This window comes from Apium graveolens, chromosome 5 (genome assembly GCF_009905375.1).
Source record: "Apium graveolens cultivar Ventura chromosome 5, ASM990537v1, whole genome shotgun sequence".
Lineage (NCBI taxonomy): Eukaryota > Viridiplantae > Streptophyta > Magnoliopsida > Apiales > Apiaceae > Apium > Apium graveolens.
In genome coordinates, this window is record NC_133651.1 from 167528448 (window position 1) to 167553126 (window position 24679).

The following is a 24679-nucleotide window of genomic DNA, read 5'->3' on the forward strand; positions in this document are numbered from 1 at the left end:
GACCTTCTAAAATAGATAACCTGCTCACAGTGCTAACATGAATTAAATCTTTACCAAACTACTATTACGGTTGAGTATCGTACAATCATCAGAAGAAATGCCAATCTTTCAAACCATAATACAACTTTCACGGCTTTAACCATCATCACTGTATTCCTCTGCACGTGTGCTTATAATTGTCCTCTTACACTTAAAGTGTCGGCCACCTCTTTGACCTTTCCTGATAGTAAAATTTCCTTACAATCAATGTCATTTTTTAACCACCTCCAAATAAATTTTCTACCTCATTTCAATCACTGCTTATGTGAAAATGCTTTTTTTAAGTACCGGTGAGAAGAAAAAAATCACCATTTTTTTCCATAAGTCATTGCCTTAGTCTTTAGATGTGAACATTGCCACGACTGACTCTCGATCATACTTAGGACGTCTCTTATCTTGGGTCCTTCTTGTTTTCACCAATCTCGACCCTCATTGGATCGATCTATACTTTCTTATGGTTCAACACGTGCCCCACCTGGCATTATTATAATTACATCATATTTCCTTTATCAAAATTTATATTCTTGAGAACTTTGAATATTACCTTTTCTCCTTGTAAGACCTCTAAGGTTATCCTTGAATTGTTCCTCCTGTATTCCCTAGATACAGGGCATATCAAAATACCATTTACTAATACTAGAACCATTGTCTATATACTTTTGAAAAAATTTCTCCACTGATCCTTAAAGATTGTTGTTACCTTAATCCTTTCCAATTCATACTATCAAAACTCATACTATCCCTATTAAGGGTGAAATGCCAACCTTTATGCATTCCCCTAGAATTCATTTTAAGTTACCGAGGTTCTATCCTTGATTCCACCTTTAAAAAGGTACATGCATCCTTCCATGGATAAATCAAGTCATATATCCTTGATAGATTATCTTATTTAATCATTCCCATCTCGATAGTCTATACCAAATTTCACAATAGCATCCTTATTCAAAATGAGGTCAACCAATATGGCCTCCAAAAGATAACAACGGTTATCCGCTTTTCTTGCCTGATTTAGTAATGATAATAGGGATATTCTAGAAGATATTGGTCATGTTCAACGTGAACTTCTTCTTAATAAATCCTTATTTACTTTTGTTATTTATCTCAACAGTCATCTCAATGTTGGGATATCTTTCATACCTGGCGTCTCCCTTGTTTATCCTTCAGACTATCTCAAGGTTTCCTCGAATCCTCCCAACTTAAAGGGGATAAAATATATGTATCTTTCATGCCTTCATCCATCAGCTTTAACTCATGGTGAATCACTATCATCCTGACGATTACATACTTTTCTATTTCTATTGCTACGAGTCTTTAGGGTTTCCTCATATCTGACTCCCTTATCATTCCTCCAACTCTATTGCCTTTATATTCCTTTCCACTTCAGTTTCTTTTTATCTACCTCTCTCTTGCAATCATTTCACGAACCCACTAATCATTGACTTCAAACATCATGTCGTTCTGGGATTCTAGTCCTCAGAACAAATCTTGACAACTTTTATAATCTTAGATTCATAATTTATCATACTCGTCTGCCTTTGTTTCGGCTCTAAAGCTTCTACACTATTTCCATAACCTTGGGAAGTACTTTCCCGAAACAATTGACTAAACTTTAATCAGTTTATTATAACCTCTGGCTCCGTGCCTTTCTTGGTCTTTCACCAGCGGGTGGCCTCTCTCTTAGGAAGGTAAGTGACAAAAATAGACTTTTGTGATTCGTCCATCATTTAGAATCTCAAATGATTCCTATATTTCCTTTAGCCAGGCTCTCGCCTCTACTGGGTTTGCTTGTTCCTTGGTACTCTCAGAGCTTAGCAACTTAAAGGTCCTGAAAGAATTTCCCACCGCACTGTCTCCTCAGGGTGGTGGTTGGGGATAATAGTCTAAGTTCTTTTTAGACAGGTCCATGAATTGCCGTATAGGAGTATCGTCTCAGGTCTCCTTTCCTTACTCGACTTTCTGTTTCCTTAGTATGAAATGTTTCATCCTTCTCCCATACTTGGGGTTATCTTATACGTTAAAATCCTTGTTTTCCACTTCATTATGTTATGGGCTCCTTCTTTCTTAATGGCAACCTCCCTGACTATCACATTCGGGGTTTGCCCTAAATCTTATTCCTCGAGCTATGGATTTCATCTAAGATCCAGTCCTTGCGCTCTTAAACGTTTGGAACCCAAATTCTATAGGAATACCTCGTTATTCCCTTACCATCTTTCTTGGTATTAATCTCTTCTCCAGTCATTGACTCTCTGCCTTCATTCATCACTTTTTCTTGGCATAATATGATCTTTTTCGATAATTCGGGCTGTATTGTAATCTCAAACAGCGTTTCGGTACCGGCTCCGGTTACCTTCACTTCAATTTCCATTTTCTCAAAATCTCTTATCAACTCTCCCAAAGACATTTTCATCTTGAGTCTCTCCTTTATACTAAGGGCATTAGCCACCATTTTGGCTTTCCCTGGATGATAAAGAATCTCATAATCGTAATCCTTGATTAGCTCTAACCATCTCTTCTGGTGCATGTTGAGCTCTTTCTGCGTGAAAATGCACTAGAGCACTTATGGCTTGTGTAAATCTCGCACTTCTCTCCATACAAGTAGTGCCTCCAATCTTTAGGGCAAAACTATTGCCACGAGCCCAAGCTCATGGGTGGGGATATCGAATTTTATATTCCCTTAATTGTCTTGACGCGTACGCGATTACCTTGTTGTGCTGTATAAGAAGCACCCTAATTCCTTATGCGAAACGTCACTACAAATCACAAAATCTCATTTTCCATCCGGCAACGCCAACATAGGAGCCGTCACCAACCTTTGATTTAGTTCTTGAAAGCTGTTCTCGCATTTCTCTGTCCATTCGAACTTCTCAGTCTTATGAGTAAGCCGGGTTAAAGGGGCTACTATCTTTACAAACTTGAACGAATCTCCGGTAGTAACCGACCAATCCTACTATCTTATGAGTAAGCCGTGTTATTGCCTTGAACTACAGGGTTCGGAGTCCCACAATTATATACGATAATGATCTATGTTACTATCATGATATTTATAGGGGTTCCCGTAAGGGTTTTAATTGTCAGTACTACATTAGGTAGTCCGACTATGAACTTGGAAAGAGTTCTTATTATCTTAGTGAACTTATCTTTTAACGACGCATCATCTCTGAGATTTATAACGCTTAGTTCTGATACCATTTTTGTAACACCCCAAATCCGGGATCGGGGATCCGGGTAGTCACGAGTTCCATATCCCTTAATAACACCCAATCTTAATAAACAACCAACTACTGCATACTATGACCCCACAATAAACACACACCACAAGTTATAGTCTCAAAGATGAATACCAAAATAACACAAGTCATTTTATTCCACTATTATAAGTCATTACACCTCAAAAAGGGTTTCTGAATAAATTTACATTTCTTTGCCATTATTACAATTCATAATATACATAAGTCTGTTACATCAAAAGTTGAAAGCCTATCCTATTGGTAGTTCCTACCTCAGCTATAACGGCCTCAACGCCTACAAGAAACTGCGGAACAAGCTCACCGAAATAATATGTATAATGAGCAACAATATATGAGCATTCTCATAGTACTAATGAAAGTCTTGGTCAAGTAAAAAAATGAACCAACTTTGATATCCTATCGCGACCAAGTCGTAAAATATTCAGTATATATGTATATATACTTTTCAAAATCTTGGAAGTCCTCTTCCATGCATAATATACACAGAGTTCCAGTTGATAACTGTATAAAAATATCGTTGCAAGGTGATCTCATATATCTAACCTTGTCTCAACATTTTTGTGAAAATCTTTGTCATGCATAAGATAATCATTAACCAGATATAAGTTGAAAAGATGAAGTTACAAGATACTTCAATATATTTATATCTTTTCCGGATACTACTTGAACTACCACCGTTCAAGGTATCATCAGTTTCAAAAGTTCATCACATAGATGAGACTACAAGAAAAGACTTGAATAGATTCAATCTTTGAAATATCCTCAAAATGAAATGAAGTTACGAGATACTTCATTTGATGAAAATATCATTTTGAAAACTCGACCCTGCCAACACTCAACAATCGCCCATTCGTAGCCTTTCGATCGAAATGCTACGGGTAGTGTTGCAGAATTATCCAACTGGATGATGAACTCATTACGGGAGTTTTGTCGCGCCAGGAAGACCACTTACGATGATCAGTCGTAGTAGTGCAACCCCACCATTTTCTACATGTAGAGGAGAACCTGTCGGATTTACTTGTCAACCGAACACTGGACTCCTAAGGAATGTACCGTCTTGCGGAACTTCCAGGCCATTTGGGCCAATATAATAAGGATGGGCCGGCGCCACTCGACCACTTACGCCACTCCTAGTTCAGATGCAATCCATGACTCTGAAACGTAAAGCTCGTCCTCACCTTCCCCAAGTAGAAACTTGTTGATACGACTCCACCAAGAAGTCGTATCTAGTCGGAAAGGAAAACTCACCGATATTTCCCAGGCGATGCCTGTTAATGGATTAACTTGTTCCAAGAATTTTACTTCCCGAGTATTGGGTAAGTAATCAAAAACTCTTTTATCAAGACAGCAACCTTGTTGCGAATATAAAACACACCACAGAGCCGGATCCCTCAGGTTTTGAGCGAGTATTTAAATCCCCTTCGAAAGGAGGATCTTAAATATAAAATAAGTTTTGGGATCCGCTCTAACTTTTAAAATCATTTTGAAGACTCGCAAAACATTTTTAAGAATGTTTGGAGTAATTCTGATTTAATAAAATAAATCGGTCCCAATATATTAGAAAAAATCTGAATATTATTATTTAAATAATCTTCCCATAAAGAATAATCTTTATAAAATAATTAAAGTAGAAGTTGTAAAACTTATACATGAAATGAATCTTAAATAACCAAAGATGTACTTATACGAAAGTAATATCTTTATTTGAATAATCAAAAGTAAGTTTGATTATCGACACATTATTCTATAATAAAATAAAGAATATTATTTAGTAAATAATCAGAGTCATAAGTCCTCGAATGAATATTCAAAATAATATTCATTAATAAAATAAACGGAGTCATAAGCCCTCGAATGAATATTCAAAATAATATTCAATAATAAAATAAACGGGATCATAAGCCCTCGAATGAATATTCAAGATAATATTCATTAATAAAATAAAGTTATCGAATAAACCTTATTTGATTCATAGTTTTGAAAACTATTCATATATATATATATATATATATATATATATATTATACTCGGGAGCCTCGACTCCCGGTTTTAGAAAAAGTTCACCTTTGGGTCCCCTATACTAAGGGTATATGCAAATTACCGCTTATCTCTAGCATAGGTATCATCAACTGAATCAACAGATATATGTATCAAGAATACGAAATAGGCATGCATATATACCATATCACATGCTACAATATATCGCAGGAATTTGCTAAGTAACCATTATGCATCTATCACAAGATAATGGATGTATAAATGTATACATCACAACAACAGTATAACGGATAGAAAACTTGCCTGAGCGACTGGGGGTTATAAATGGCTTGGGACGAGTCTGGTAACCTATAAACAACATATAAGTTGGAATTAAACCAAAGTCACTTATAAATCTATACTTTAACCAATTTAGACTCTAACGCTCGCTTTGCGCTTACTGATTCTCTTAAGTCGCTCGAGTACCCTCGGCTCCACCATTTTTAATAAATTAACCATTATGATTTTTAAGGAGATTCTTTCGCGAGTGTCTTACCAACTGCCTAACACACTTTAAATAAATGTTTCATACTCCAATTAGTCCTTTTAGGTCTTTAACCTATGTTTCAAAGTAAGGCGAGGGGTAATGATTCGTTCGCGAAACGTCGTTACTTAAAACGGCCGTTTCTCCTAAACCGTATATCGGAATCAAACGAACTACATATCAAAACCAAGCTCGTAACATGAACTATCTAATCATGGCAATGGTAAAAACCTAGAAGTGAGTTCACGGGTCCTAATGTTAAGAACAAAAACAGTCTAAAGTAAATCGGACATTACGACGGCTATGTTTACGCGATTACCCAAATTTAGAACACTCCAATTCAACCCACAATCAATCCACAATCACAACCCAATCAAAACTCCATCCATAATACATCATAACAGCCCCAACAACTCAACATTAACAATTTATACTTATTCTTAAACTTGAATTTAACTACACTTAAGTTCATTACTCAACAATCCAAGAATTACCACTCCAAAACTTCACAAAACTAACTAATCTCTACATTCACAACAAGCAAGCCTCCCATGAATTAAAATCAACAAAACTAAACCTAATTACTCAAATAAATTTAGGGTTTGGAGGGGTTATACCTTCCTTGGAGAGTGGAGAATCAAGAGAATGGCTTGGAATCACCCTTAAAGTCCTTATCCAAGCTTAAACTAAACAAAACTTCAAAACAAAAATTTTAGTTCTTGAAAAACACTATTCACCATCTTCTTCCATGATTTTTAGGAAGAGATTGTGAATGATTTAGGAGCTCAAACTTATAGGATATCCATAACTATGCATAAGGAGTCTTAGATAATTACCTTGTGATTTAACAATGCTTGGAACATGATTTTTGATTTTCTTGCTTTGGAAAAGAAGAAAAAGCCGAGAGCATGGAAGAAGAAAGATGAGAAATGTTGTGCTTTTGGTGAAAATGAATTGTTGGCTTGGTTGGTTGATTTTTTGATTTGTTTTGTTTTGTTTTATTACCTTTTTACCATGGTAACTTTTGTGTGGTTCTAATTCAACCAACAACACACTTGCTTGGTCATGCTTATGTCACCATGTGATGTCACCCTCCCTCCTTTGTCCTCTTCTCATTGGTTTGATGACATCATCCCCACTAATCTCTTTGATTAGCTTTTAATTATTTGGCTAATGACCGCTGATCTATTATACGGTTCGCTTAACTTTCATTTTCATTTATCGTTTGAGGGATCATACCCGGGATCTTATTACTTAGGTTCCCTTAACCTTTCTCAATACATTATATTCCTTTTTATGATCCTCTATTAAAATCCTTGAATTTAAATCCTTTTTATCCTGTTACCTTATACTCAATTCTTTCGATATCTGGTGGATTTTCGGGAAAAATCAAAAGGTTCAAATTTGGATTTTGACGATCTTTACATACACTTATATATCATATAGAGTACCAATAAAATGTCAGAATATCCATAAAAGAACCCCTACATAGTGTGGCATGAACAGTTTTCTTTTTCAGCAATATCAGCAAAACACTATTTATAAGGGTTACAAAAAAGTTCAAAATTTTGGGGTTATTACAGTCTCCCCTCCTTAAAAGGATTCCGTCCCGGAATCAAATAGAAAACAAATGGGGGTACTTTTCTAGCATTGCGCTCTCTAGTTCCCAAGTTGATTCTTCCATATTATGATTCTGCCATAGCACTCTGACTAGCTTGATCACTTTGTTCCGAAGCACCTGCTCCTTCTTATCCATAATCTTTTCTGGTTTCTCCACGTAAGTCAGATCTGGTTGCATATCCACATGCTCGTACTCCACTATGTGTCTGGCATCCCGATGATACTTCCTTAGCATTGACACATGGAACACATTATGAACTTGTTGTAGGTTCGGGGGTAAGGCTAGCTCGTAAGCCAACTTCCCAATCCGTCTAAGTATCTCAAAATGTCTAATGTATCTTGGGCTTAGTTTTCCTTTCTTTCCAAATCTCATTAACCCCTTCCAAGGGGATACTTTTAGTAGTACTAAGTCTTCTACTCCATACTCCTTGTCCTTTCGGGCTAGGTCTGCATATTTCTTCTGTTTGTCTTGGGCTGCTACCAGCCGTCCTCTGATGAGATCCACTATGTCTTTGGTCCTTTGGACCACTTCGGGTCCGAGCATCTTCCGCTCTCCTACTTCATCCCATTATAAGGGAGATCGACACCTTCTTCCGTACAGGGCCTCATAAGGCGGCATTCCGATGCTAGCATGAAAGCTATTTTTATAAGAAAATCCGATCAACGGAAAGTGATCATCCCAACTTCCTTTAAAGTCTATTGCACAGACTCTCAACATATCCTCTAGTGTCTGGATGGTCCTTTCACTCTGCCCATCCGTCTGGGGATGGTAAGCGATACTCATATTTAACTTGGTCCCTGCACATTCTTGAAAGCTCCTCCAAAATCTGGAGTTGAACCTGGGGTCTCGGTCTGAGACAATGGACGCTGGGACTCCATGTCGCGTCACTATTTCCTTAAGGTAAATGTCCTCCAGTCTATCGACTGTGTATCTCTCATTGATAGGAATGAAATGAGCTGACTTTGTCAGTCGGTCTATAATCACCCATATGGCATCATTGTTGGCTTTCGTCCTTGGTAAGTCGACAACAAAATCCATGGCTATATGTTCCCATTTCCATTCGGGAATCTCAAGGGGTCGTAAAAGTACACTGGGTCTCTGGTGCTCTGCCTTTACTCTTTGGCAAGTCAAACATTTGCTTACCCATTCTGCTACGTCCCTCTTCATGTTGGGCCACCAGTAATATTCCTTCAAATCCCTATACATCTTGGTGCTTCCCGGGTGAATGGAATACCTTGAACTATGGCTTTCATGCAAAATCTCATCTTTAAGCTCTTGAACGTTCGGAACCCAAATCCGGTAGGAGTACCTCATTATCCCTTTATCATCTTTCTCAGTATGGATCTCTTCTCCAGTCATTATCTCTCTGCCTTCATTCATTATTTTCTCTTGGCACAATCTGATCTTTTCCAATAACTCTGGCTGCATTGAGATCTCAAACAGCTTTTCAGTTCCGGTTCCGGTTACCTTTACTTTTATTTCCATCCTCTCAAAATCCTTTATCAATTCTTCCGAAGTCATTATCATTCTGAGTCTTTCCTTTCTACTAAGGGCATCAGCCACCACATTGGCTTTCCCCGGATGATAGAGAATCTCACAATCATAGTCCTTGATTAGCTCTAACCATCTCCTCTGGCGCATGTTGAGCTCTTTCTGCGTAAATATGTACTTGAGGCTCTTATGGTCTGTGAAAATCTCGCACTTCTCTCCATACAAGTAGTGCCTCCAAATTTTTTAGGGTAAAAACTATTGCTGCGAGCTCAAGGTCATGAGTAGGATATCTAATCTCGTATTCCTTCAGTTGTCTCGACGCATACGCAATCACTTTACCGTGCTGCATAAGCACACACCCTAATCCTTTGTGCGACGCGTCACTATATATCACAAAATCTCCTTTTCCGTCTGGAAATGCCAAAACCAGGGTCGTTACCAACCTTTTCTTTAATTCCTGAAAACTGTTCTCGCATTTTTCCGTCCATTCAAACTTCTCTGTCTTATGAGTAAGTCGTGTCAAAGGGGCTGCGATCTTCGCAAAGTCCTGTACAAATCTACGATAGTAGCCGGCCAATCCTATGAAACTCCTTACCTCTGTGGGTGTGGTTGGCCTTTCCCAATTTGAGACCGCCTCTATCTTGGAGGGGTCGACCAATACTTCTTCTTTATTGATCACATGTCCTAAAAACTGTACTTCATTCCGCCAGAATTCACACTTCGAGAATTTGGCATATAAATGTTCCTCTCTGAGTATTTCTAGAGCCATCCTCAAATGCTCTGCATGTTCTGCCTCAGTCCTTGAGTAGATTAAAATATCATTGATAAAAAATATCACACACTTGTCCAAGTACTTCTTAAATACTCTGTTCATTAAATCCATGAAAGCCGCTGGGGCGTTGGTTAATCCAAAGGACATTACCAAGAACTCATAGTGCCCATACCTGGTACGGAACGCTGTCTTGGGAATATCTTCGGGTTTAATCTTTAGTTGGTGATATCCAGTTCTCAGGTCAATCTTGGAAAAATAAACAGCATCCTTTAGCTGGTCAAACAGATCGTCTATTCTAGGTAACGGGTACCTGTTCTTTATGGTTAGCTTGTTCAACTCTCGGTAGTCGATGCACAGCCTCATGCTCCCATCCTTCTTCTTAACAAATAACACTGGTGCTCCCCACGGAGACACACTGGGTCTTATCATACCCTTATCCAAAAGTTCCTGCAATTGGGTAGCTAATTCCTTCATTTCTAATGGGGCTAACCGGTAAGGTGCTTTTGAAACTGGCGCCGTCCCGGAGGCCAACTCAATAGCAAATTCAATCACTCTATCGGGTGGTAATCCCGGAAGGTCTTATGGGAATACGTCTTCAAATTCGTTGACTACCGGAATATCTTGTAAGTTGGGCACCTCCTTCTGCGTGTCCACCACATAGGCTAGGTAAGCCTCATTTCGTTTTCGTAACATCCTTCTGGCCTGGGCCATAGTCAAAAATTTCTGCGTCTGCCTCTTTCCTCTAAATATGACTTCTTTCTTTCCTGGGATATTTAACTTAACTTTCTTCCCCTTACAGTCTATCTGAGCATCATTGCTAGATAGCCAGTCCATTCCCAAAATTACATCAAACTCCCCTAATTTAAAAGGAATCAGATCAACACTAAAAGATTGTTCCCCTATGCCTAACTCACAGGCGGGGTGAATCTGGTTAACAGGAATAATTTCATGATTGGCTATTTCTACTTGTAAGGGTTCTATCAAGGGTTCAACCTTAAGTCTTAATTTACGTGCAAGGTCATTTGATATAAAAGATTTAGTTACTCCCGAATCAAATAAAATGTTTGCATTGACTGAATTTAGAGAAAGGGTACCTGCTATCACATCTGAGTCTTTCATAGCATCCTGGACTGTAATGTTAAAAGTCCTCGCAGTAGGTGGCTTATTGGAGGCAGCCCTGCTGGCTCCTGAAGCTGCTGGTTTATTCATTGGGCATTCCTTCTTCCAATGACCCGGGCGTTCACACTGATGACAAGTGGTGGTTGGAATGACGGTAGGGGCTGACGAAGGGCATTTGTGGGAATAGTGGCCCACTTGCCCACACTTAAAGCAGGTTACTGGCTTTCCCTTACATTCCCCAGAATGCATCCTTCCACGAGTGTTACAGGCTGGCAATGGGGGTCGAGACTGGTTGGAATAGGACATTCTTGACTTCTGGCCGCTCTGGCTCACATTCACACTCATTGGCCGCTTAAACCCAGTGTTCTTTCCCGGTAGGGACACTGCTCCTCGATTAAATATAGTTGGGAAGCTCCTTCCTGCGGAACCTCCACCCATGCTCATGCTTTTCCTCTTTATTCCCTTCTTCTCTCTTTCCTTCTACATCTGTTCACTTCCGGCTTCTACAATTGTTGCCTTTTGCACCAGAGTGGCATAATCCGTAAGCTCAAGGATTTCCACCCTATTCTGAATCCACGGTTTCAGTTCCTGCTGAAACCTCCTAGCTTTCTTTTCCTCGATGCTCACAAATTCCGGCACAAACCTTGATAACTCAGTAAATTTCGCTTCGTACTCCGCTACAGATAAGTTATTCTGCTTTAGCTCCAAGAACTTGAGCTACATCTGGTTTTCCATAAACCTCTGGAAATATTTTCCCAGAAACAACTGACTGAATCTCTCCCAGGTTATAATAGCATCTGTCTCCATGTTTTTCTTGGCCTCCCACCAGTAGTTAGCCTCTCCTTTCAGAAGGTAGGTAGAAAATACAGTCTTCTGTGCCTCATCGATACTCAGAATCTCAAAGGATTTCTCCATTTCCTTTAACCATGCCCTTGCCTCAACTAGGTCGGCTGATCCGTGGAACTCAGGGGCCTTAAGGGACTTAAAAGCCCTGAAAGAGTTTGCCATATCATTGTTATTTCCTTGAGGGGGTGGATTGGGTTGACGTTCCAAGTTCTGCCTTAGTAGTTGCATGAACTGGCCCATGGGATCCATGCCTGGGTTTGGTATTGGTTGCTCAACCTCAGTTTCTCCTTCCTCAGCCTCTATCTCAAATCCCTCAACATCATATGTTTCCTCCTCCTCTTCATACAGGGAGTCATCTTGTTCAACATAATCCTCGTCTTCCTCTTCACTGTGTTCCTGGTTCCTATCGTCCTGGTTATAGCTTCCCTGGTCCTCAGATCCAGGGTTCGCCCTAGTTCCAATCTTTCTTGGCGGCATGATACTGATAATAAAAAAAATTATTGGGAAAAATCAATGTTAGGTCACAATCATACTCAACATTGTGCCTTGCACAGCTCTATAATGGGGATAATGTATCTCGCAATTCTATTATTTTATGACAGTTCTAATAAGAAGTGCAGTAATAATAATGATAAAAACAGTGATCTCGTCACTAAGGAACTGAACCGAAAGGAAACAAATATATACATAATGCGAGAAATACATAGTTTGATCTGGTCAAAAGTACAACAGTGCTGCAACCATCTATCCCAAAAGTGATACACAAGAGTCTATCTGTCTAGTTAGAAAAAGGGATGCTATATACAAGTCAACTATCCCGAAAAATTGGCTCTTACTAAGGCCACGACTAACTAGACAACTAGACTATCCCATCGTCAGTCCTGAATCACACACCGGAGCGGGTCAGCTCCCATACCCTTTCCATCGCACGACGGAAGATATAGTCGGCCTGCCGCCTGGAGATCTTACCATGCTTGTCCCCCTGGAGCGATCAGAGTCTCGCTCGGGACGTGAGCTCTATCCCCGTCAGCTCCCTCCTCAAGGATCGAGGTATAGCAGCCCTAGTCTCATAAGCTCGGGTACGCCTACCCGCCCTCTCTGCATCGAACTCCCTCCTGGCCTCATCCAGTCGGGCCTCAGCAATAGCCACTCGGGTCCTCAGTACATCCTGAACATAGCCGTGGGCTAACAAAGACTGCCTATGGGCAGGGTCGAGAGGTGGTGAATCCGGAGCCGCTGGGGGTGCCTCCTCAGTCTGCCTAGGCTCGGGAGTATGGGTCTCTGAGCTGTCATCATAGGGGCTCCAGGATAGTGGTGGAGGGGTAGGAGCTCTGACCACCGGGAGTGTGGGTAAAGGGGTACCAGTGTACACTACCATAGCTCCGACACGCTCCTCAGCCACTGGGACCTCTTCCAGGTCCTCCTCATCTGAAATAGCAACAACCTCTGTCTCTGACTCCTCTGAGGGGTCCTCCTCATCCTCCTCCATCTCAGGCTCCTCCTGATCCTCGGCATCTAGCAGTGCCTCATCATGCTCACGCTCGAACATCTCAGGGTCCTCCATCTCATGCGCCTCCACATTAAATGAGCTAAGTTACTATCATGATACTTATAAGGGTTCCCGTAAGGGTATTAACTGTCAGCGCTACTTTAAGTAGTCCGACCTTGAACTTGGCAAGAGTTCTTATTATCTTTGTGAGTTTATTATTACAGCGTCGCATCATCTCTGAGGTTTATAACGCTTAGCTCTGATACCATTTCTATGACACCCCCAGATCCGGGGTCAGGGATCCGGGTCGTCACGATCTTTCTTCCCACAATATCACTTCACTTAATTAATAATAAATAACCTTATGCTGTGACCCAACACTAACATACACCACAACCCGTTATAGTCTCAGAGATGAAATTGAAATAAGTACAAGTCCTTGAATCCACAATTTAAAAGTTATTACAACCCAAAATGATTACTTGATAAATTTACAGTTAATTGCCATTATCTGCCACAAGTTATAATTATACAATATTTGGTTCCCAAAAGTAGAATGCCTGATCTACTAATAGATCTACCTCTGCAGCTATAGCAGCTACAACATCAACGGGAAGACGCGGGACGCTTCCCACGCGCTTGCGCTGGGTCTGCTTGAGTCTGGCCATCTTTCCTAACTATTGTTGTGTGATGAAAAAATGAAGCAAGAGCGAGCATTAGAGCTCGCAAGATAATATATAGTGTAAACAATAATGCAAGTATCTAAATGCATAACTTACTAGAATCCTTTATCAAGTGTAAGGTAATTACTTACTGGATATAAGTTTTAAGGAAGATGAAGTTACGAATTACTTCATTATACTTATACCATTTTTAGAAATCTACTTGAACTATAAGTTTCAAAAGGTCATCCCATAGATGAGACCACAAGTTAAAACTTGAATAGATTCAATCTTTGAAATATTTTTAAAGGAAATGAAGTTACGAGATACTTCATTCAATGGGAACACCATTAAAACTATTTGATCCTGTCAATGCTTCGGCAACCACCCATTCGTAGTATTTCCATCGAAATGCTACGGGTAGTGTTGCAGAATTATCCAACTGGATGATGAACTCATTAAGGGAGTTTTGTCGCGCCAGGAAGACCACTTACGATGATCAGTCGTAGTAGTGCAACCCCACCATTTTCTACATGTAGAGGAGAACCTGTCGGATTTACTTGTCAACCGAACACTGGACTCCTAAGGAATGTACCTTCTTTCGGAACTTCCAGGCCATTTGGGCCAACATAATAAGGCTGTGCCGGCACCACTCGACCACTTACGCCACTCCTAGTTCAGATGAAATCCATGACTCTGAAATGTAAAGCTCGTCCTCACCTTCCCCAAGTAGAAACTTGTTGATACGACTCCACCAAGAAGTCGTATCTAGTTGGAAAGGAAAACTCACCGATATTTCCCAGGTGATGCCTGTTAATGGATTAACTTGTTCCAAGAATTTTACTTCCCGAGTATTGGGTAAGTAATCAAAAACTCTTTTATCAAGACAACAACCTTGTTGCGAATATAAAACACACCACAGAGCCAGATCCCTCAGGTTTTGAGCGAGTATTTAAATCCCCTTCGAAAGGAGGATCTTAAATATAAAATGAGTTTTGGGATCCGCTCTAACTTTTAAAATCATTTTGAAGACTCGCAAAACATTTTTAAGAATGTTTGGAGTAATGCTGATTTAATAAAATAAATCAGTCCCAATATATTACAAAATATCTGAATATTATTATTTAAATAATCTTCCCATAAAGAATAATCTTTATAAAATAATTGAAGTAGAAGTTGTAAAACTTATACTTGAAATGAATCTTAAATAAACAAAGATGTACTTATACGAAAGTAATATCTTTATTTGAATAATCAAAAGTAAGTTTGATTATCGACACATTATTCTATAATAAAATAAAGAATATTATTTAGTAAATAATAGGAGTCATAAGTCCTCGAATGAATATTCAAAATAATATTCATTAATAAAATAAACGGAGTCATAAGCCCTCAAATGAATATTCAAAATAATATTCAATAATAAAATAAACGGGATCATAAGCCCTCAAATGAATATTCAAGATAATATTCATTAATAAAATAAAGTTATCGAATAAACCTTATTCGATTCATTGTTTTGAAAACTATTCATATATATATATATATATATATATATATTATACTCGGGAGCCTCGACTCCCGGTTTTAGAAAAAGTTCACCTTTGGGTCCCCTATACCAAGGGTATATGCAAATTACCGCTTATCTCTAGCATAGGTATTATCAACTGAATCAACAGATATATGTATCAAGAATACGAAATAGGCATGCATATATACCATATCACATGCTACAATATATCGCAGGAATTTGCTAAGTAACCATTATGCATCTATCACAAGATAATGCATGTACAAATGTATACATCACAACAACAATATAACGGATAGAAAACTTGCCTGAGCGACTGGGGGTTATAAATGGCTTGGGATGAGTTTGGTAACCTATAAACAACATATAAGTTGGAATTAAACCAAAGTCACTTATAAATCTATACTTTAACCAATTTAGACTCTAACGCTCGCTTTGCGCTTACTGATTCTCTTAACTCGATCGAGTACCCTCGGCTCCACCATTTTTAATAAATTAACCATTACGAGTTTTAAGGCGATTCTTTCGCGAGTGTCTTACCAACTGCCTAACACACTTTACATAAATATTTCATACTCCAATTAATCCTTTTAGGTCTTTAATCTATGTTTCAAAGTAAGGCGAGGGGTAATGATTCATTCGCGAAACGTCGTTACTTAAAACGGCCGTTTCTCCTAAACCGTACATCGGAATTAAACGAACTACATATCAAAACGAAGCTCGTAACATGAACTATCTAATCATGGCAATGGTCAAAACCTAGCAGTGAGTTCACGGGTCCTAATGTTAAGAACAAAAACAGTCTAAAGTAAATTAGAAATTACGACGGCTATGTTTACGCGATTACCCAAATTTAAAACACTCCAATTCAACCCACAATCAATCCACAATCACAACCCAATCAAAACTACATCCATACTACATCATAACAGCCCCAACAACTCAACATTAACAATTTATACTTATTCTTAAACTTGAATTTAACTACACTTAAGTTCATTACTCAATAATCCAAGAATTACCACTCCAAAACTTCACAAAACTAACTAATCTCTACATTCACAACAAGCAAGCCTCCCATGAATTAAAATCAACAAAACTAAACCTAATTACTCAAATAAAGTTAGGTTTTGGAGGGGTTATACCTTCCTTGGAGAGTGGAGAATCAAGAGAATGGCTTGGAATCACCCTTAAAGTCCTTATCCAAGCTTAAACTAAACAAAACTTCAAGAACAAAAATTTTAGTTCTTGAAAAACACTATTCACCTCTTCTTCCATGATTTTTAGGAAGAGATTGTGAATGATTTAGGAGCTCAAACTTATAGGATATCCATAACTATGCATAAGGAGTCTTAGATAATTACCTTGTGATTTAACAATGCTTGAAACTTGATTTTTGATTTTCTTGCTTTGGAAAAGAAGAAAAAGCCGAGAGCATGGAAGAAGAAAGGTGAGAAAATGTTGTGTTTTTGGTGAAAATGAATTGTTGGCTTGGTTGGTTGATTTTTTGATTTATTTTGTTTTGTTTTATTACCTTTTTACCATGGTAACTTTTGTGTGGTTCTAATTCAACCAACAACACACTTGCTTGGTCATGCTTATGTCACCATGTGATGTCACCCTCCCTCCTTTGTCCTCTTCTCATTGGTTTGATGACATCATCCCTACTAATATCTTTGATTAGCTTTTAATTATTTGGCTAATGACCGCTGATCTGTTATACGGTTCGCTTAACTTTCGTTTTCGTTTATCGTTTGAGGGATCATACCCGGGATCTTATTACTTAGGTTCCCTTAACCTTTCTCAATACATTATATTCCTTTTTATGATCTTCTATTAAAATCCTTGAATTTAAATCCTTTTTATCCTGTTACCTTATACTCAATTCTTTTGATATCTGGTGGATTTTCGGGAAAAATCAAAAGGTTCAAATTTGGATTCTGACGATCTTTACATACACTTATATATCATATAGAGCGCCAATAAAATCTCAGAATATCCATAAAAGAACCCCTACATAGTGTGGCATGAACAATTTTCTTATTCAGCAATATCAGCAAAACACTATTCATAAGGGTTACAAAAAAGTTCAAAATTTTGGGGTTATTACCGCTTTTGAAGCCTGATAGTGGTGTTGTTCAAGGAGATGATTGTCATTTTTGTGGAAATAACTGGATGAATGGAAGTTAAATTCTCAAGCTTATTTGTAAGATCTAAAGAAGAAGACTAGCAATGGTCAAGCTTCAGGTATAGGGTTAGAATTGGAGCAAAAGTTGTTGCTCTAGTTTAAGGAACTCGATACCTAATTTTTCCCATAAGGCAAGATTGAGAACTTGATAAATTGTTATTACGTGCCTGCCTTTAGCAGATACATTAAGTCAATTTCTTGTCAGGACAAGAAAGGTTTTCATTTTAATTAAATAAACCATAGTTGTTTATTCTATTTCAATGATAAGACATATAATGTTGCACAATTAGTTAACAATTTATATGTTCTAAGTTGACTCAAATCAAACATTACCTCTAGCATTGTCGTTAAGCCATATTAATGAGAAACGCATTTCTGAGTTACATATAAATGAATACTTGGATAAGTTTGATTTTGAATCATACGGAAGATTCGAACTTTGTCTCATTGGCAAAATGACTAAAGCTTCTTTTACCTGATCAGGTGAATGGGCCACCGAACGATTATGACTTATACATAATGATGTATGTGGTCGAATGCGTATGATGGCAAAGGGGGCTTATACTACTTCAAAATATTTACTGATGATTTCAGTAGATATGGATATGTGGTTCTTATGAAGAACAAATACGATTCTTTTGAAATGTTCAAAGAATATAAGGCCGAAGTAGATAAGCAAATAAGGGAAAAGTATAAAAGTTTTACGATCAGATCGTGGAGGAGAATACTTAAGCCTCAAATTCAAGAGTTTCTTGAAGGAGTGTGATATTATATCACAACTTACTCCTTCTGAAATACCTCAATAGAATAGAGATTCTGAGAGGAGAAATCGTACCTTGTTGGACATGGTGCGATCGATGATGAGTCAAGCGGATCTTCCAATCAGTTTTTAGGGTTATGCTCTAGAAACGGATGCATATACACTTAACCAAATTCCGACCAAAACGGTTCAAAATACTCCGTATGAGATATGGACTGATAAACATCATAGCATGTCATTTATGAAAATTTGGGGACGTGAAGCGTTTGTAAAATGTTTAGCCTCTGATAAGCTTGGACCAAAATTAGATAGTTGTTATTTTGTGGGATACCCGAGTGAGACTAGGGTATAGTTTTTATAATCCTTCTGAGAACAAAGTGTTTATTGCTCGGGCCACTGTATTTCTTAAGGGAGAACTACATTCTAAGGAAATCAGTGGGAGGATAATACATCTCGATGAAGTTCGAGAACCACATGATAACATTGAACCAGAGTTGGAATAAGATCAGGATGTACATTAAAATGTTGAAAGTAATCCTGTCCAAGAAACACATGTTATTCGTATATCTAGTAGGATTCACCATGAGCCCAGGAGAAATTATGAATTTCTTTTGACTCAAGATGGTGATGTGATGCTTACGGATAATGACAAGCCTCTCACCTACCAAGATGCTATAAATAGTTCAGACTTCGAGAGATGGCTTGAGGCCATGAAATCCGAGATGGAATCCATGTACCAAAATAAATTATTGACTTTAGTTGATCCACTTGAAGGGGTAAAACTTATAGGGTGCAAGTGGGTTTTCAAGAAGAAAACTGACATGGATGGTAAAGTACAGACTTATAAGACGCGACTAGTGGCAAAAGTTTCAAACTAATTCATGGTATAGACTATGATGAGACTTTTTCACCGGTTACTATGGTCAAGTCTATCAGGATTTTGTTAGCAATAGTTGTTTACTTTGACTATGAGATTGGAAAATGGATGTCAAAACTGCTTTTTATATAGGAGCCTTGAAGAGGATGTATATATGATACAACCTGAAGGTTTTTCCGATCCAAAGTTTGCTAAGATAGTTTGTAAGTTGCTTCTATCTATTTATAGATTGAAGCAAGCCTCAAGGAGAATGAATATTCATTTTAATGAAACGGTCACAGAGTTTAGCTTTATTCAAAATAAAGATGAACAAATAAGGAAGATTACAAGAAGGTTTGTGGGAGCCATGTGACATTCCTAATATTATGTGTACATGACATATAACAAATAAGGAATGTCATACCTTCTCTACAGGCTGTTAAGACTTAGTTGAGAAATAGTTTCTCGGTGAAAGACTTATGCGATGCTAATAGAGATAGATTGAAAAGATTAATCGACCTAGTCGGAATACATACATTGATAAAATATTGCATCATTTTAGGATGCATGAGATAAAGAAAGGATATGTTTAGATGTCTCATGGGATAGTGATCTCAAAAGATAATTGTCCCGTAAATTATTAGATGATAAGGGCTGTTTGAGAAAGCTCCATATGCTTTAGCAATTGGATCTATAATGTGTACAATGATATGTATTTATCCTGATGTTTTGTATGCTTTGAGCATGACGAGCAGATACCAGTCTAATCTAGGTGAGGGTCACTGGATAATATTCAAGAATATTCTTAAGTAATTAAAGAGGACTAAAGATTTATTTTTGGTGTATGGAGAAGTTAGACAACTGGTTGTAAAGGGTTACACTGATACTAGTTTCTCAACCTAATTTCTGGATAGACAAGGTTGATTATGGTCTATGTATGGTTTGTGTTTTGTCTAAATATACGTGATATTAGCCGGAATAGTTCACAGCAATAACATTGATGATTCTATAAAGGATGCCGAATATAATGATATTTTTTTGAAACAACCAAGGAGACTATTTAGGCATGTCCTTAGGTGATATCACCTTATTAATGAGATTAATGATCAAGGAGATATAAATGTAAAGTGCATAGTAATGATAATGTTGCATACCCACTGACTAAGGCTTTGTCGCAGCAGAAGCACGATGGTCATACTAGTTCCATGAGAAATTAAATACTTGAGTGATTAGCTCTAGTGCAAGTGGGAGACTGTCAGTGTTTGTGCCCTATAGACAACACTATGATGTTTTAATTTAAGACATTAGGATTATTAATGTTTATGTTCTATCGATTATTCCCTTTATAATTTATTAATTCTTAATTTACTGCAATATAAATGTTAGATTAATAAATGTCCTTGGATTATGATATGTAATTCAATATCTCTATGTACGTGACTTAAAAATGAGATTAGGAGAATAGTATCAATATTCCTAAAGGTCCCTAGTCGAGTATTATTATTAAGGGACAATAATAATGCATTAATACTACTGTGTTTGTTGACTTATGATCACATCTCATTGATCATAGGTATAGTGATACTAAAGTCAAAGACACGGGCATATGTATATGTACATGGTGCTGGACAGACCCAATGTGAGATTCTATATGTATGTTATGTCATAAGTAATTCTCACAGTGATAATGATGTAATGGTCCTTAGACCTGAAGTCATTATATTTATATACGAGAATTAATATACATTGATTCCATTAAAAGTTATCCTTGATCGGGTAATGATAAAAGTGGACATTGGGTATATTATGAATCATATAATAAATATGAATGATCTATATGGGATTTAACCCTCTTATTTTAGGAGTGATATTATTGGCCTCTTGTGTGAGCTAGACTATGAAATGTGTGGCCATGCTCAAATGTTGATTTGATATGACAGTCTACTCATTGATCAAGGAAACCTGATTAAATATTGATGAGGATGACAATCCTAGTGGTTAATAATGCACGTAAGTATGATGATATTGGGCTATTACATGCCTCTAGTTTAATCTATAATATTTGGTTAAAGGGATTATATTACATTGTACATTATTCGCGAAAGGTTTAATCGATCACCGATTCAATTATTATTACTTGGGTAACAATGATGTATTACTAGATGCCGCTCATTATTTACGATTTTAAATTAGATTTAAAATTCGTTGCCAACGTAATAATAACCTATAGGGTCACACACTAAGAATGCTTGAAGGATTATTTAATTTAAATTGGATTTAAATTATATTAAAGTAATTCGAATTATTTATAATATTAATTAAGTATCACTTAATTAATTAAATAAATATTGATATTCAAATTTATTAATATTAATTATGAAATTTATTTGTTAAATAATTAAGTGAGACTTAATTATAATACAAATAGGAATTTTTAATTATTAATTACTCCTAATCAGTTAAGAGTTATAATCGTTTTTCTACTCTCTATATAATATCTCTTGTGTGGCTGATTTTGTAAACAAGACTTTTACTAAAACCCTAGCCACCAAGAGAGAAGATGGAGAAAGCAAGAAGAAACGAGTTTGTGCTAGTACACATCCAATCCTTGAGTTCAAGCATTCGTGTGGATACCGATAAAGCGTAGATCGCGAGAGCGGGATACGCGGTGGTTGAACAAGCTTTGGATCTCCATTAGTCAACCAATTTGTAAAGATTTTTAAGGTAAACAATCTGATCTACGGATTAAATATCTATTTTTCGCATGGATCCTGCTGTGGGTTTCAAAAATTATGTTTTTTCATATTTTTTAATTACTATTTCCGTTGCGTTTATGTGCTCGAAACCCTTCAAGTACAAGCATAGGAACACCAACAAGGATCTTCCCAAGCTGCAACCATTCTTTTAAAACCTTTAGAATCTAGGCAACCAACCACCTCATCTTCTCAAAAGGATAAGGTGAGTAAATAGAAGAGAAAGGGGGCAACCTTAATTGGTGTAACGGAGAGTGGTGAGGATCAAGCTGAAAAAGAGTCACCCTTGGCCAAGAGATCTAAAAGGAGTAAGAAAACTGAGCTAACCACTCAAGCCACCTCTGAATCCTCCCAAAAGGATGCAGTTGTAAAAGCACCCAGTATTGAGTCTGCATAGCCTGCACCTGAAGCAATTCAAGTGTATGGTTGGAGAAATAAGGATGGCACACACTGTGAGAGCACATCTCTTGAAGCTCCCTCATCTATTCAGGGGAGCTGCCAACCCTCTTACCTGAGCAACACTCTCTTAAATCTCAAATTTCTTCCTCACCAACTGCACTTAAATTCAATTCTCAAGTGCAAACTAACTCAAGTGACTTGGCTCAAAAAGTCTTGCTCACCACCCAAAGATCTCATTTAGATGGTGAGAGGATACTAGCTGGGGTAGACCTTGATGACACCTTCACAAATATGGGGGATTTATCAGTTTTTACTAAAGACCCCATGGAAACTCAAAATCAACCTTCATGTGCAAATCAATCTTCACAGACTGTTAGGTTTGAGGGTAGTACTCCTGAGGGGAGCTACCTAAATCCTCTCTAATTCAATTAGAGGTTCCTCATGTAGGGACAACTCCCCTCAAAACCCTAGCAGAAATTTCCTTGGTAGTTGATGCTAGGAGTACAATTACCAATGATCTTGTCATATGAGAGGAAAATATAGCACATTCAAGTGCCAGTGTGTTGCAAGACACACAAGGGTTTGAGACTGGTGCACATGGCAGTAACCCAGTCAAATCCCCTCCAATTCAATTGGAGGTTCCCACAACTAGTGTGGAACAACAACTAGCGATAACCACAGATCAATCTGTAAGCAAAACTGTGACCTCAGTCACAGGTGTTTCTGAACCATCTACTTCACAACCATCAACTTCTCAACCAAACCTTGTCTCTTCCTGGCTCCATGAAGCTCCACCACAATCACATCTTGAAGAGTTCAGGGTAGATCAACTTGCAGGCCTAGCACAAATTTCTCAACAATTGCTAACCTCTGACATGTCTAACCAGGACTATCAAGCAATCATGTTCTTCTATCAATCAGATGTCCAAGAATAACAAGATAAAATTGTTAATGAAGCTGAACAGGATGGCAAATGTGATGCTTGGCTGAACAAGGACTATAATCTAGAAATGAAGGATGTGTTAGCTAAGTTCAGGGAAGACTACTTGACAATTCTGGGCAGCAACTGTATGGCACTAACACTTAGTGAAGTCTATGATGCAGTCAATGAAGTGTCAAAATCTTAACTCAAAGCTTTCCATCTCTTTGGAAAAGCACTAGAACTGAGATTGACTGGTCATGAAGACAGAATCAGGAAGATGGTAAGGAAAAAGATGGATGAATTCATTCCCTCTCAGACTGAGATCAAAAATCAATTCAAAACCTTCTCATAATAAATATCTAGATATGATCTCAGTGGGGTTGATAAGAGTGTAACTCAACTCAAGGACTCTTTTGTAGCTTTGCACAATCAAGTTTAAAATCATATCACTAAATCTAATGACACAAGGTTGAAGTTGGATCAGATGCACACTGCAAGATACACTCATTCTCCCTTGGTCATGGATGAGATTCAGAAGTTTGTGCAAGCTACATTTGGATCCTCTACTTCTATCTCCACATCAATCTCTACTCAACCTGCATCTACTTCAACAAATCTTCAAATTCAAGCACTTCAATAACAAGTCTCCACACTGCAAACATCAAATGATCAGCTCACAGCTCAAATGCATGCTCTCACCACACCGGTGCAGAGTCAACAGGTAGACATCCAATCCTTGGTGGACTCCCACAAACACCTACAAATGCAGAATTCAGTTGCTTTGGGGGCCATCACGGGTAAGCTCAATATTTCATTGCTTGCACTACCTGAAGTTGTGAGGCCTGAAATACCAACTCCCCTGCATATGCCTGTTTCCAATACTAAGGGGAAATTGAGGCTAGGATTGTACAATCTAGGGATGCTAGGGCACAATCTAAAAATTCTGTTTAGATAGGGCAAATCTCAAACACACAAGTTGATGTTAGTAAAGAAAGACTACTGAGAGCTGCATAAGGACCTAGTCAAGATCAGGAATTGAAAGATCTTTTTGCAGCCCTAAGAGTGTCTATTCAACACAACTACATGAACTGTAAGAAAGCCTTAGGCAAGAGTATCAACTTTGTAAGAGCAGTGGTGGTAAATATTGACAACTTTCTAGAAAAGAGGATTGTGATGAATATCAATGATGGTGGGGTAGACAGATGTCTTCAGGTTACTTTGAAATATCTTCAGACACTGAGAGCATCTGAATTTGATGTTATGACAAAGTCCACCAAGTAAATCCTGAAGACACTCAACTTTTACATTAATTTAAAAAGACACAGGTAGCAGCTTTCCAGAAGGTTATCTATTTCCACAAAAGGGAATTGTTTATGTATGCCCTTTCATCAAGCAAGCCAGGCATCTCTATATTCCTAAGCATTGTGTCAGATCAAACTTAAGGCTGCTCATGACTCTACAA